The sequence below is a fragment of the Amblyomma americanum genome, chromosome 2, assembly GCF_052857255.1.
Source record: "Amblyomma americanum isolate KBUSLIRL-KWMA chromosome 2, ASM5285725v1, whole genome shotgun sequence".
Classification (NCBI taxonomy): domain Eukaryota; kingdom Metazoa; phylum Arthropoda; class Arachnida; order Ixodida; family Ixodidae; genus Amblyomma; species Amblyomma americanum.
In genome coordinates this window covers 93257055-93264118 of record NC_135498.1, presented here as the reverse complement: position 1 = coordinate 93264118, position 7064 = coordinate 93257055, and positions in this window count along the sequence as shown.

Below are 7064 nucleotides of genomic sequence, written 5' to 3'. Positions count from 1 at the left end.
ATCATCACTATCTCAGCATTATCACTATCTCTAGCCCTATCATTATCAGTAGCAACCATTATCGCTATCTCTAGCGCTGTCACTATCACTAGCTATCATTATCACTAACTATTATTTACTGTTACTACTATCATTACATATATGTTGCTTATCAACTATTGCTTACTCAACTTATACATTTTATTTTAATTACCACACGACTCATGATCGACAGTTCGTGCGGGCACTTACCGACAGCCTCTGTCTACAACATCCATCCACGCCACTCATGAGCCAATAAAGGTGAATAATAATTGTCTTTTTGTAAAAAAGAAATGGCGCAGTATCTGTCTGATATATCGTTGGACACCTGAACCGCGCCATAAGGGAAGGGATAAAGGAGGGAGTGAAAGAAGAAAGGAAGAAAGGTGCCATAGCGGAGGGCTCCGGAATAATTTCCACCACCTGGGGATCTTTAACGTGCACTGACAGCGTCTTTACTATCCTGTCTTTCTATCCCCCTCTTCCAACTCTCCTTCTGTCTGCACGTGGTAGCGATTGCGGCTCGGCTTGAGCCAGTGAGCAGGCCTGTGCACTTTCCTTTCCTTCTTCCTGGCAGTAACAGACAGACAGACAGACATCGCACAGCACACGGGCGCCTTAGCGTTTTGCCTCCATAAAAAGGCAGCCGCCGCGGTCGGGTTCGAAAATTGAAAATTGGTTTGGGGAAAGGAAATAATAATAATAATTGGTTTTTGGTGGAATGGAAATGGCGCAGTATCTGTCTCATATATCGTTGGACACCTGAACCGCGCCGTAAGGGAAGGGATAAAGGAGGGAGGGAAAGGAAATGGCGCAGTAAATCGGACACCCAGCTGAACCGCGCCGTAAGGGAAGTGAGGAAGGTGGGAGTAAAAGAAGAGGTGCCGCATAGTGGAGGGCTCCGGAATCATTTCTAGCACCTAAGGATCTTTCAAACCCGCGGCGGTAGCTCAGTGGTTAGCGCGCTCGGCTACTAATCCGGAGTTCCCGGGTTCGAGCATGACCGCGGCGGCTGCATTTTCATGGAGGCAAAACGCTAAAGCGCCCGAGTGCTGTGCGATGTCAGTGATAATAATAATAATAATAATAATAATAATAATAATAATAATAATAATAATAATAATAATAATAATAATAATAATAATAATAATAATAATTGGTTTTTGGGGAAAGTAAATGGCGCAGTATCTGTCTCATATATCGTTAGACACCTGAACCACGCCGTAAGGGAAGGGACAAAGGAGGGAGTGAAAGAAGAAAGGAAGAAAGAGGTGCCGCAGTGGAGGGCTCCGGATTAATATCGACCACCTGAGGATCTTTAACGTGCACTGACATCGCAGAGCACATGGGTGTCTTGTGGTTTTGCCCACCGTTTATAAACGATGGTTTTGCCTCCATAAAAACGCAGCCGCCGCAGTCGGGTTCGAACCCGGGAACTCCGGATCAGTAGCCCCGCCGGATGCCCCGCCGCGGTGGCTCAGTGGTTAGGGCGCTCGACTACTGATCCGGAGTTCCCGGGTTCGAACCCGACTGCGGCGGCTGCGTTCTTATGGAGGAAAAACGCTAAGGCGCCCGTGTGCTGTGCGATGTCAGTGCACGTTAAAGATCCCCAGGTGGTCGAAATTATTCCGGAGCCCTCGACTACGGCACCTATCTCTTCCTTTCTTCTTTCACTCCCTCCTTTATCCCTTCCCTTGCGGCGCGGTTCAGGTGTCCAACGATATATGAGACAGATACTGCGCCATTTCCTTTCCCCCAAAAAACCAATTATTAGCCGAGCGCCCTTTTGTTTTGGATTTTTGTTGCGAGAGCAACACTACGCCGGCCGCTTCACCTCTTGCGTGATCGCACTTATCCGGCGTGTTCGCACTTGACGTTGAGCCGTTGCCTAACCACACACACACACACACACACACACACACACACACACACACACACACACACACACACACACACACACACACACACACACACACACACACACACACACACACACACACACACACACACACACACACACACACACACACACACACACACACACACACACACACACACACACACACACACACACACACACACACACACACACACACACACACACACACACACACACACACACACACACACACACACACACACACACACACACACACACACACACACACACACACACACACACACACACACACACACACACACACACACACACACACACACACACACACACACACACACACACACACACACACACACACACACACACACACACACACACACACACACACACACACACACACACACACACACACACACACACACACACACACACACACACACACACACACACACACACACACACACACACACACACACACACACACACACACACACACACACACACACACACACACACACACACACACACACACACACACACACACACACACACACACACACACACACACACACACACACACACACACACACACACACACACACACACACACACACACACACACACACACACACACACACACACACACACACACACACACACACACACACACACACACACACACACACACACACACACACACACACACACACACACACACACACACACACACACACACACACACACACACACACACACACACGGTCTACCGGAGCCGCCGTCGCCTAATCTCTTCCGATGACGCAGTTGCTGCGATGCGCGTCCTTTCTTTCCATCTTTCCTCTCATTTCTCTAACTCTCCTACTGTCTGCACGTGGCAGCGATTGTGGCTCGGCTTGAGCCAGTAGGCAGGCCTGTGCACTTTCCTATTCATTCCTTCAGTCCCAACAACAACGACACTGTCGCTGGCTCAGATATGGAGAGTGAGGAGGCGGCTAAGCTGCAGGAAGCTAGGCTTCGCCGTCGGAATGAAACGAGGCATCGAGCCGAAGAGACGGAATAGGAACGTGCTGAACGCACCCCAAGACCCCAAGAGAGACCCAGCGTTCCTTCAAGCCACTGAAGAACGATTTCAACTGGAGTTGAACAAGTTGCAACCTAGCACCACCACTCAATGGGGAAGCAGTTTAGACGTAGTTCTTCGGCGAACAGATCAGCATGACATCGCTTAACCACAAGCATAGCCATGGCCTGTAGATCTGGTGGCTTACCAGGTTTAACCAGAGCTAAACCACAGCCATTTTTTTTTGAAGGAAAGGAAAAGCAGTACGGTAACTGTCTCACTTCTCGGTGTATACCTTAATCGCGCCATGAGGTTAGGGAGGAAAGCGTTGTTGCGACTGAATAAAGGACGAAAAATTTCGAGGACACTTAAGATTCGTAAGAGCAGGACGCGACGGCGTGTTGCAGCGTTGCCATGGAATCCACGAAACGGCATTGTCCATTCGGCGCGACGCCTTGCCCGGACAATTTAGGGCCACAGAAAGGGGTGTTTGAGCTTGGCTTTAAAATGCTTGCACTGTGTAGAGTACAGGCCACCGAGCGTCCATGCCGCGTACGAGACCTCACAAGCAAGCGGGAAATTTACATCTTTAAAAACTCCCGCTTTCACACCTCGCGGCGACGCGCGGTGCCGGGCTTTCGCACGAAAACCTGGCAGACGACGTCACGTCTTGCAAATGACGTCAGCAGCCGGTGGTTATCATTGGTTCACAGCGCCAAATTCTTTCAGACGCCACGCGCGGCCGCGGCCACTCCGCGCGCGCTGCAGCCGGAGGAGGTAGGGCCGAGTGAGTGTGGCCGGCGGAGGAGCGCCGCCGTTTTGGCTTGCGAGAGAGTGAAAGGCGCGAAGACGCGGAAGTTCAAATTTCGTCTGCATATAACTCAGCTTCCATAAAACGCATTAAAATAATTCCTGCTGGGGATAATTATGAACCGTCGTCTTTTAACATCCCAGACATATCGCCCGTTTATTGAGACCCCCTTTCTGGGTCTCTTTAAGGAAAGGAAACATCTTGGTGGACACCCGAACCGCGCCGTAAGGCAAGGAAAATCAAAATAATTTTTTAAGGAAAGGAATTTCAGGTGTACAGTGGCGAATTTTTTGTGTTTATGCCCCTGTAAAGCAGCTTGGTAGAAGGCTATTTTCCCTGTCACTAGTCGACCATTTGTCCACAGACCATAAAATTATGCATTGGGGTGATTTCAATTGTGTTTGTAGGGATGAAGATCGAACAGTATTAAGTAAGCGTTATGACACTAGTGCCGCTTTACTTACTGATTTGGCATGCGAATACAACCTGGTGAATGTTGGGCAAGATAAGGGACACAACATTCATTTCAATCATTTTCAGTGCTCCTCTAGTGCTCGGCTTGACAGGATTTACGTTTCAGCAGACATGTTATCCAAATTTTTTGGTTACTGGGTGCGGCCCATATTCTTCAGTGATCACTGCATGGAGTCTCCAGATAGGGATGTACAGTCGGCGCAAACTCCATCCTCGATGGGAGCTGTGGAAGCTGAAGTTTTCAAACGTGCTGTATCTACTTGCTTGAAGGACACATGGTCACGTGGCGATCTATCAGTTTTGCAAAAATGGGACTTATTTAAACAAGAAACATTGCTATTGAAGCCTCAGCAAGAATCGCGTTTTTGAAAAGACATCACCTTCAAGAGCTCGGCCGTACTTTGGTTGAGCTACATGAGTTAGAGAGGTTAGCCCAGATGCCGTAAAAGCAGAGCTTCAGCAGTTTGAAACCAAAAGATACAAACAAGCCTTGATAAGATATAGGAACCGCAGGTTTCTGGATGAGCAACCATCTTGTCGGGCCCTGAGTGATGAAAGGCAGACTGCTTTGGGTAAAGAAATATTGGAAATTCAGTATGGTGGTTGCACATACAGCGATAATCATGGTATTATTGAGGCTTTCTTTGACTATTATCGGAAGCTATTTGGTGGTTGTGCAGGCACAAATGTGAGATCAGATTACAGTCGCTTATTCGAAGCCTTGCCTTGACGATAAGCAGCATGCTGTTGTGGAGGGCCTATCTCTTTGGACGAAATTAAATTTGCCATTTCTGACCTGATGGCTCAGAAATCTCCTGGGCAAGATGGCATTACCAGCAAGTTCTATAAAACATTTTCTCTCTGCCTAGCGCCTGTCTTGATAGAGCTTTTCCAGGCTTTTTATAATGTTGGTTTTTTGCTCCCCGTTTTCTATTCTGGGAATGCTATATTAATTCCAAAAAGCACAGGTACAAATCGGTTGAAAACAGTTGAGCGATATCGTCCAATTTCCCTCTGTAATGTAGATTACAAACTTTTTGCAAAGGTTCCTTGCAATCGTCTGCAGCTATAGTTGCCGCTCACTTAGTAGGCACGCATCAGGTCTGCAGTATCAGAGGCCACAGCATCCAAACCCATATTCATATTGCACTTTCAGTAGTGGAGACAGTATCAGATGAGACCAGACAAGTTGCTCTAATTCAGATTGACCTCGCCAAGGCCTTCGATAAAGTTCGTTACGATTTCTTGCTTTCGGTCTTGCAGCATGCAAATAGTGGAGATGTTCTGCTTAGGGGCATAAGACTGTGCTATAAGAAGTCCTATACAAGGCTAATTGTTAACCGAGAGCTAATCAAACCTATTCCATTGAAATTATCTGTTCGCCAAGGCTGTCCATTAACGCCTTTGTTGTTTGTCCTTTATCTTGAACCCCTTTGCCTCAGTATTATTAACTGCACATCTAACCGTGGTTTGTCCCTGGCGCAGTGTGAAATTAAGATTATAGCCTATGCAGATGATGTCACCTTCTTTTGTTCTGACAAAAACAGTGTGCTTGAGGCATTACATTTAATTGAATAGTTTTCTAAGGTATAAGGTGTGGCTCTTAATCTAGATAAATTCAAGGGGTTTTGGCTGGGCAATTGGGGTACAACGCCAAGTCATTATGATGGCATAAGCTGGGACTGCGGGACCCTTCACTACCTAGGGGTCCCTCTTCACCAAATACGCAACAGTGGAGCCTACTGGGATTCTCAGATAGTCTCCATGAGGCGACAAACCCAGGCTTGGATGGATAGGAAACTATCAGTGTTTGCTCGGACTCAAGTCTGCAACATTTTTTTTATTTGCAAAGCTTGCCTATGTGCTGCAGGTTTGCTACTGTGCGAGGAAGAAAGTGCAGGTGATGCACAGAGTATTTGCTACATTCGTATGGCGTTCCCAATGGGAACCCATGCGTTGCAATAACCTATTTCTTTCTCATGCATCAGCTTGTTTCGAGTTTTTTCTTTTTGAAATCTTCAAACCACCCTTTTTAGTAGATGTGCTTATTAGGCGTCTCAGTGCTCATTTGCCTTTCCTATTCGCACGCGCGGCGACACACTCGTGGGGGGCCTTTATGGGGATTCCTTAAGGAAGTTGCTGACACCTTCAATTTCCTCACTATGCGCTTTTCTTTAGACTACCTGTATATCCTCTCCAGAAGGCAGCTGACTCGGGCACTTACAGAGTATTTGTTTCCTGTACCGTTGTATCGGCAACCTTTTCTGGAGTTCCTTGACATCAGTGTTTTAAAACGTGTTAGGGGAATGTGCATTTCTTCTGCTGCAAAAAACTTTCTGCACATATTACGCTGCCACAAACTGCACACATTACGCTGCCTGTGAAGGCATGGCTTCATGCTAAGGATATGCTTGCGCCATAGTCGGTGAGCTGCCGCCTGTGCAGTACACTAGGGACAATTGACCATTGTTTAATTCTGTGCATTGATGCTTTGTTCTTCTGGGATATATTACAATGAACAAGTAAGAAGGACATTGACATCATGCTCCTACAGTATCAGTTTTTGCCCGTGGAGAAAAACTGTGTTGTGCCATACTATCTATTTATGTTGCTGGGACTATTTAGTCTCTGGAAGAGTTGCATGATGGACCGCCATGCCGAATCACCACGGTCGTCGAAATCTTTGTTTTGTGAGCAACGAGCTTTGGTGCGGGGAGTATATGCTGCCTAGCTGGCTCCCCTTTCTGGATGCATGTGTGTGCCTCCCAGAATTTTGATGTTTTGGAAAGAGGGGTCAT